At 42.3% G+C, this 8,945-nt stretch overlaps 1 pseudogene; it reads right to left on the bottom strand.

The window, feature by feature from the left end:
* Nucleotides 1-568: 568 nt before the first annotated feature.
* Nucleotides 569-5,413, bottom strand: LOC121837956 (annotated as a pseudogene).
* Between the last annotated feature and the right edge of the window lie 3,532 nt (nucleotides 5,414-8,945).

Genomic DNA, 8,945 nt, shown 5'->3' with positions numbered 1-8,945 from the left:
AACCTCATGCGGACTACGTTCAGTGCGTTTTCAAGTTCAACCGGCCGCGTGATCGTTGAAACTGTCGTCTGCTCTTTCGAACGTTTCTACTTGTCGTCTGCTCTTTTAGGCGACACCGGCCTTTAGACCAAATGTTGGCCAGGTACTTGCGATAAGAAGTAAGTGCCGGCCTCAAAAGACTTAAGTTTGAAGATTGGTAAGCAGGCTCGATGTTAACAGTAGCTACAAGATGTTGATCATTGTTACCAGTGGCCATCACCGACTTGTTATGCCTGATTCACTTGGTCCGATTATGCTTCCGATGTTCAGTATCGACGTCAATCATCTCAGCTACGGTTCACGCTTTTTAAGCCTGAGGGACGTCGCGATTGAAAATTGCGAGCGAAATCTCATCATGCGAATCAAGCTTTAGCGTACATTCTGCGGCGTCAACGCGGAATGAATCGCCGCATGTCACATTATTGACGCGAAGTTTTCCGGTGTAACGAGCCTCGGTAATTTCGCTGAGGCCGCTCAAGTAGTCGAACATCGAAGGAAGACGTGGAATCAAGAATTCGAACGCGAAAAAGGACAGATTTGGGGTGGGGATTGTAAATCAAAGGAAAATAAAAGTTCCCCGTCTGCACCCGCGTGAGCATTGCAGACTTAAAGCCGATCGAGAAATAAATGAATCGGGCAATCGCCAAAAGTATTTTTGAGTGTAAGCCGATTTGGTAAGAAAAGGAAAATTATCTAGCTTGCCAGAGCCAGGGGAACGGGCCGGCATCAGCGGCATTTATTGTCCTAATGTTTATAGTAAGCGTTTTCTGTTTTTTTTTTTTTTTCTTCTTTTTTTTCTTCGTTTTTCGTTTTTCCTGTGGGTCCTTCCGGTCTCTGGGGCCTGGATCTGAATCTGGAAATATACTTGGAAAAGTGATTAGTTCCCCTCCCCCCCTTTGCGTTAGTAAAATTAATAAGTTTATGTATATGTCTACTTCTGTTTTCCCGTTTTCCCTCTCCCCTTTTTTTTCATCTTCTGGGTGTGTGCGCATGTGTAGGTATTTCTATCGATGCTTGTGTATCTATACATTGTGTTTTCGTATTTTCCTTGTTATGAAGAATTATTTATGGAGATTTGTTGTGGGTTAATGGTGTTTGTTTTCTTTGCTGTATTTTGTGGTGGTATGTAGTCTTGTGGCTCTTTTCGAGTTTTTGGTTGTCACTTTTACGTAGTTATTTTGGGGTGGTTTTGATGTTGGTTGTCTTTGGGTTTTATGTTAGAAAGGTCGTAGTTAGTTAGGGTGAGCTGTTTAGTTAATTGATTTTCTCTTTTTTTGTGTGTGTAGTATTTAAGGTTAGTACTTGTTGGATTTTTTATGGTTTAAAAGGTGTGAGGTGTGTTTTATTTGTATTCTAGTGGTTGAGGTTGCGGTTGGGGTTTAGTTTTAGGGTTATCTAATTACTAGTGTTGTGCGTCTGTTGCCTATTGTATTTAGCTAGACCGCTGGGTTGATATTTAGTTGGGTATAGAGTAGTTGTTTTTCCCTTTTCTTTTTTTTTTTCTCTCTCCCCTTTTTTTTCTTTTCTTTTTAGTTTTTGTTTTATCCCCTCTCCTTTTTCTCTCATTTTTCTTTTTCTATTTTTCCTGTCTTTTAGGGTTGGGCAAGTTTCCCTTTTACCTATTAATGCCTTTTTTTTTTTTTTTTTTTTTTGTGCCTCACTGCCCATCGGAGGTCTCTCATCACCCCTCCCCATCTCTATTACTCTTTGTTGTTTCTTTTGCTGCCTGGTCCTTAGTAGCGAGGGCGCCCCCCTCCTCCCGCCCCCGACCAGAAAGACAAACTTCTTTTTTTTTTCTTCTTTTTTTTCCCCTTTTCTTCCTTCCTTTTTTTCTCTTTTTTTTTTTTTTTCCTCTTTCTAGCCTGCTCTGAGGTTCTCGCGACCCGCCCCTAGAGGGAAACTCCAGGAGCGGGTGGGCGGCCCCTGTCTCCCGGGGCGAGAACTGGGACCCACCAGGGACCCCCAGGTTTTAAGTGGGTGCCCCCCGCCGTGACCTCCTCCTTTCTCTCTTTGTTTTCATTCCGTTTCGTTCTATTTTGTTTGGGGGAGGCCCCGGAGTCTCCCCCCTAATGGGTCCCTGTCTTTTTTTTTTTTTCCACATTTCTTTCTCTTTTTTTTTTCTTCCTATCCTGCTTAAAGGTACTCGCGACCCACCCCCAGAGGAACACTCCAAGGATGAGTGGGCGGCTCCTGGCTCCCGGGGAGAGCCGAGGAAGCCCAACCGGGGACACCCAGGTGTCAGGTGGATGCCCCCCGCCGTGACCTTGTTTTCTCGGTACTTGTTTGTTTCTGTTCTCTTTGTGGGGGAGGCCCCGGAGTCTCCCCCCTAATTTGTCCCTGTCTGTTTTAGTCGTTTCTTTTTCCTTTTTTTTTTTTTTTCCTTCTTCCAGACATTCTTTTTTTTTTTTTCTTTCCTTCTTCCCTCCCTTCTTTCCGTGGGGGAGAGTTGGTGGGGTGCGCCCCTCACTTATTTTAGGGCCTAATGCCTTCTAACGTTTCCGCCCTATCGGCCCGATGGGAGTCTCTATCTGGGCAGTTGGCTTTCCTTGTCTCTGGACCCTAATTTCCCCTTTCTTTTTTTTCTTTTTCTTTGCCTACTTGTCCCAACCCTGATTTCCGAGTTTTTAGATGCTGTTGCTTATGAGTAAGGGAGTGCCAATAAGATTGTCGGGTAGGTGTCCCAAATAGTCTATGCAAGTTATAAGTATGCTTTCTCAGTTATATTTGAATTGTATTTATATTGTTTGATTTACTTGATTTATAGTTTTGACGATTTCTTCTAAAATCTTGAATGCGTCTTGATGGCTTATTATTTGTGTTTTGTTTGAATCTGTGAGGCCTGTTGGGAAATATTTTAAGAATCTGTCTCTAAGGTTTTTTGAGATTGGGCAATTTTCTAGATAGTGGTTAAAGTTTTTAGCTGTATTGCCACATGCACAGTTTTCGTCTTGTGTTTTGTTAATTTTTTTAAAGTAGAATGGAAATTTGCCATGGTTTGTTAGTAGTTGTGTTTCGTAATGGCTAGCTGGGAAGTTAGTTGGAATGTTATGTGGTGAGGGTATCCATTTGTATAGTGGGGAATTTCTATCTTTTTCGTTCCATTGGGTGTTCCAAATCTCTATTAATTTGGAGTCAATTTCTTTTTTTATGTAATTTTTGGGAATTTTAATGTTGATTGGTGTCCCAGTTTTCCTTGCTTCGTTTGCTAATTTGTCTGCGATATCATTACCTGTTATATCAGTGTGACTTTTTATATGGTATAAGTTTATTTCGTGTAGTTCCTTGATGTGTTTTATTGCTTTTTTTATTTTATAGACTATTGGGTTAGTATTGTGTGCGTTCGCAATGGCCTGAAGGGATGATTGGCTGTCGGAGAATAGTGCGAATTTTGTTTTTCGGGGTAGGTCGTAATTTTTGTTAATGCTGCTTTTATTGCTATTAGTTCTGCTTCAAATATTGTTGAGTGGGGCGGTAGTTTGATTTTTTCTAAGTGTTGTATTTTTTCTCGTTCGTCTAATATTATGTATGCAGCTCCTATTGTTTTCCCCGATACTGACCCGTCTGTATAGATTTGTAGTGTTTGGGTTAACTCTATTTGTTTTATATTTTCGATCGGTTTAAAGGGGAAGGAGATGGTGTCTGCCGGATGAATTTTCCATATGTCTAATGAGTGTTGAATGGTTGTGTGTAGGTATTCTTTGTTATCGAAACTGTAGTTTTTTTTGTTTTGAAAAATTTCGAAGGTGGCTATTTCTTTCTTTAGTATTAAGTCTAGTGGTTTTAGATTTGTTAATATGTTTAAGCTTGAATTACTGACTGTTTTGTAAGCTTTTGATATTTTTAACATTGGGATTCTTTGTATTGACTTTAGTTTTCTAAGTAGGTGTGAATTGTTTCTCTCTTTCCAATAGAATGGTGCCGCATATGTGATTGATCTTTCAATAGATCTTACGTAGATTTCTCTAAATTGAGTTTGGTTAATTCCCCATTTGATTCCTGAGAAGGCGGCTAATCTTATGGTGTTTTGATATGTTTTTGCTTTGAGGTAGTTTAGATGAGGTATAAATGATAGGTTTCGGTCAATGATTATTCCTAGAATTTTTATTTCTTCGGTGTGTTTGAGGTTTTGCCCTCCAAGTTTGATTAGGGGTGGCCTTTTTTTATAGTTGTTTCCGATGGTTGTGTACAACGATTTGGTTTTATTGAATTTGACTCCATATGTTTTGCTCCAATTGTTTATTTTCTCTAATGCTGAATTGGCTCTTTGCTCTATCTGTGCCCTGGTTTTCCCGTTAATTACGAGTGTAATGTCGTCTGCAAATGCCTGTATATGTGTTCCTTCTGGGAAACTTTCTTCTAGTAGATTTGTTATAAAGACGTTCCAAATGAGAGGGCTTAATGGTGATCCTTGAGGGCTGCCTATTGGTGCTGTTATTTCTATATTACCTGATTGGAGGTTGTAAGTTATTTTTCTTTCTTCGAGTATTTCTTTTAGTAATATATAGAGATTTCGTGGGAGGGATTGATCTTTTAGTTTTTTTAATACGTGCGGGATCCAGACTGTATTGAAAGCGTTTGTTATATCTAATGATATGATTATACTTTTTTCATTGTTGCTTTTGTTGTTTTCGATTATTTCTTTTATCTTTAGTAGTGCTTTAGTGGCTGATGTTCTGTGTGTAAATCCGTATTGTTTGGGGTTGAGAAGTTTGTTGGTATAGAGGAAGTGGTATATTCTATTATTAAGTAGTTTTTCTAAGATTTTTCCGATTGTTGAGTTTATGCATATTGGGCGATATGTTGAAACTTCGTCTTCTGGTTTGGATTGTTTAGGAATTAAAATTGTTTTGCTTTCCTTCCAGTTTTTGGGATAGTATCCGTATTCGAGACATCCATTGAATATTTTAATTAGTAGTTGTGGGTGTGCAGCGAATAATGCTTTTACAATTGTGGGAGTTAAGTTATCTGGTCCGGGTGTTTTCTTAGTTGGGGTATTTTTAATGATGTGTTCTATTTCTGAGTGTGTAAAGGATTTGTCGTCTTCGGTTTGGGGGGCTTGTTCTGTATATATTTTAGTATCTCTTTGTTGTTTTGTATATTGTTCTGGTTGGTCTTTTGGAAAGTGGCTATTAATTATGGTTTCAATTGATTCCTTGAGGGTAGTTGATTTATTCCATCAGCTTTTTTTATAGGGGGGATTATTATAGGTCTCTTTATTTTGTTAAGTGCTATTTTATATGGAATGTCAAATAGATTCTTTTTGGTGGCTTCTGTGCAGAAGTTTTGCCAAGATTCTGTTTTCGCTTTCTTTATGTTGTTTTTGTATGTTTTCTGGGCTTCCACATATAATCTTTTGTAATTTTCTTTTAGTTGGTTTTGGACCCACACCGAAGCAGCCAACATCGCCTTCCAATGGTTTGTTTATGGGTGACGGCGAGCCTCCTGCCGAAACTCCATCGCGCATGCGCAACGCCGGTGGCGTCCGCTAGGGGCGCTCCGGTATGCTTGTAAACATAAGTTGGTGTATATTAGCCGCAACTTCGCACAAACCGCGGTTCGGGCTTGGTGGCTGCACTACAATGCCGTAAGCTCAGGACCTCCTCGTCTTTGCTTTGCAGGTGCGTAGTACTATCACCTCGTTTGCCAAAAATAATAACAATGTCTGTCTAGTGCATCTCCAAGTCCACGCTGCTGTTTCAATTTTTCGCCAGTGTTTTTTAGAGCGCAGCTCTTATGCGCCCATTCCCGGCTTGAGCAGCGTCGCCGTCGCCGTCGGCGTAACCGCGAGTAACCCTTGTAAGGATTACGAGGGCTACGAGGGTTACTCTCACGAGGGTGACCATCACGAGGGCTACGAGGGTTAGTTACCCTCAAAAGGGTTACCCTCACGAGGGTGACCATCATGAGGGCTACGAGGGTTACTGAACCTCGTAACCCTCACGAGGGTTACGAGGGTTAGTTACCCTCAAAAGGGTTACCCTCACGAGGGTTATGAGAGTTACCCTCGCCAGGGTTATGAGAGTTACCCTCACGTGGGTCACGAGAGTTACCCTCACGAGGTTCACGAGAGTTGCTCTCACAAGGGTTACTAGGGTTACCCTCACGAGGGTCACGATAATTACCCAGGTCACGTGACCCCCGGGGTCACGTGACCTGTGAATACACCTCCAGGTCACATGACCGACCAGTTGACGTCATCGACACTAATGACGTCATCAGTGACGTCACTAATGACGTCACCGGCATCCGCATCGTCATCATCATCACTGATGACGTCGTCAGTGACGTCACTGATGACGTCACCGGCATCCGCATCGTCATCGTCATCATCACTGATGACGATGTCATCGGAAACGTCACGTGACCCCCCGACGTCACGTGACAACCCAAGGTCACGTGACTCTCACAAGGTCACGTGACCCCCCCGCCGCCCGAGTTTTGCATATCACTTTGCGTACTTATGTGTCTTATAACCTATGGTGTGTTAAGAAATCATTTTTTTTTTTGGTATTGTGACTCCCCCTACTGTAATGCCCTTCGGGGCGATGTAGGAAGTAAATAAATACAATAATATCGAAACGTGAAAAAGTATGTGGTCTGATATCTTCGTCCTCACTAAAACATGGCTTTCCCCCCGTTTTGATGACTCAGGGGTATTCCAAGATACTCCTGGGTACAAGCTTTTTCGTAAAGATCGGACAGCCGGTCGAGGTGGGGGTGTGTTAATAGCAAGCAAAGAGAATTTCGCCTGACATCTTGTCAATGTACCGTCACCCTTAGGGATGCTTTGGAGACGCTGCAGCACTGCTACCTCCACAATCCTCGTCGGGGTGTGCTACCGTCCTCCCCCCAGCGACGCTTTATTTCCATCGTATGTCAATAAAGCCTCTCATTTCTAGCCAATAAATTTCCTCGACCCAAGCTTCTGCTCTTCGGCGACTTCAACTACCCTCAAATTCAGTGCTCAGAAATATCAGTGCAATCAGCCTCAAATCCAACCCAATGCGTTGAATTCGTTTACGTTTGCCATACTTTTAATCTCGCGCAGGTTGGGAATCAGCCAACAAGAACCGCAACTCGTACATCTAATGTTCTCGACTTTATCCTGACATCCGAACCTGACAGCTTAAAATCAGTTAGATTTCTTCGTTAAATCAGCGATCACAAACTAATTCATGCCACCTTCGCCTTCCCACTTCAAACCCGTATTGACAGTAAAAAATAATTAAACTCTTACCGCAAAGTTAATGCGATGCAAATAATACATAATTAAGTAATTTCCTTCCATCGTTTGAACATGAATCTGATGGACGCTCTGTTAAAGAAAACTGGGAATTATTCGCAAATAAAATACGCCAACTCATTGAACAATACATGCTATCCATAAATACAAAAAAGCAATTTATCTTCACCATTGTACAATGTCAAGCTAAAGCGCTTAAATGGTAAAAGAAGGCGAGCATTTCGAAAGACTCGGTTGTCTGGATCAGCGCGACTATGGGACACATATAATCATATTACATTATCACACATATTAGAGTGGGCACGGCGATCTCTCTTGGACAATGCATCCAAAGAATTCGTTCAATTTTATCGTCCAGGTTTCGCTGCTCGGCCCCCTCTTGGTGCCATCTTTCGTCGGAACGAAGACGGAAATGAACATCAGCTGCACGACTGACGATCTGCCGCTGGCGACAACAGTCTGGCATGCACCCTCACCGCGTGGAAATGACGCAGCCGCCAACGTTGCACACCTCCTGCCAGCAGTCTCCTATCTCCTACGGTGCTACTGTATTGCCTTTGTTTATTATCGTGTTGCTGTTGTTCTCTTTTTTTCTGTCATGTTTTTCTTGTATTTTTTCTCAAGCAATGCTCACCCTTGCCTTGGCCAACTTGTAGGTGGCTGGCAGTATTTTCAAATAAATAAATAAATAAAAACAAAGCATGAATATCAACATACAATCAAGGAAACCAAGCGAACTTTTTCTGTTGTATACAACTCCCGCCAATGCTCGAAGAACCCCCAGAAAATTTTGGAAAGCGCTAAATTCCCAGATGCCTGATGCAGCGGTAACCAAAATGGATGAGTCAGGTGCTTGTGTTGATAACAACCAGCGTTCCACCGTTCTGAACGAAGCATTCTGTTTCATATTGCAGCGCGCGCAGCTGGCCAAGTAGGCTGCACGCGCGTGGCCTAACAGGTATTGTGCCTGTCTCTTACACGAAAAGCCGGAGTTCGACTCCCGGGAGCGACGCACCTTTGGTGTATTCCTGCAATTTAGTGTTCTGGTGAATTCGAGAATCCTGTTCCATGTTCGAGGTCCGAATGCTTTACGCGTCAAGCCTTCTACGCCAATCATTCGAGACGCGGACGCGTGTACTTAGGGGCTTCGCGTGGCGAGCCAAAGTCAGATTCGCCTCAGCGTTCGGTCCTGCTGTTCCGCCACCTTCGACGCCTGCAACGCTTTGTTGTTATCCTTTTTTCTTCTTGTTTTGGGCAAAAGTACGCCTCATTAAACGTTTAGTTTCTTCAGCTATTCTTTGTTTCATTACCTCTTCATTCGTGACAATATTTACTAAAGAAAATCTTGACACACTCCCTTCCATCATCAGCGCTCAGTATCCAATGACGGATCCGATTACTTTCGCTCCCACTGGTATTGTTAACATAACAAAGAAACGTTCCTCCTCAATGGGTATTGACGAAATTAATTCCATGTTCTGAAAAACACTAAAAATATCTGCAGCGCTTTGCTCTCAAAGATATTCGTCCGGCCTAATTACACAGGATAGGAAAGTGGGGAAGGTCATTCCTATCTTCAAGAAGGGGACCGGTGCTTACGACATAACTACTGTCCCACTTCGCTTACTTGCGCATCATCCAAAACTATGGAACATATTATTTA

The sequence above is a fragment of the Ixodes scapularis genome, unplaced genomic scaffold (assembly GCF_016920785.2).
Source record: "Ixodes scapularis isolate PalLabHiFi unplaced genomic scaffold, ASM1692078v2 PGA_scaffold5__190_contigs__length_132052651, whole genome shotgun sequence".
Taxonomy (NCBI): domain Eukaryota; kingdom Metazoa; phylum Arthropoda; class Arachnida; order Ixodida; family Ixodidae; genus Ixodes; species Ixodes scapularis.
The sequence above is the reverse complement of the archived record's forward strand: the minus strand, read 5'-3'. Positions and strand labels throughout refer to the sequence as shown.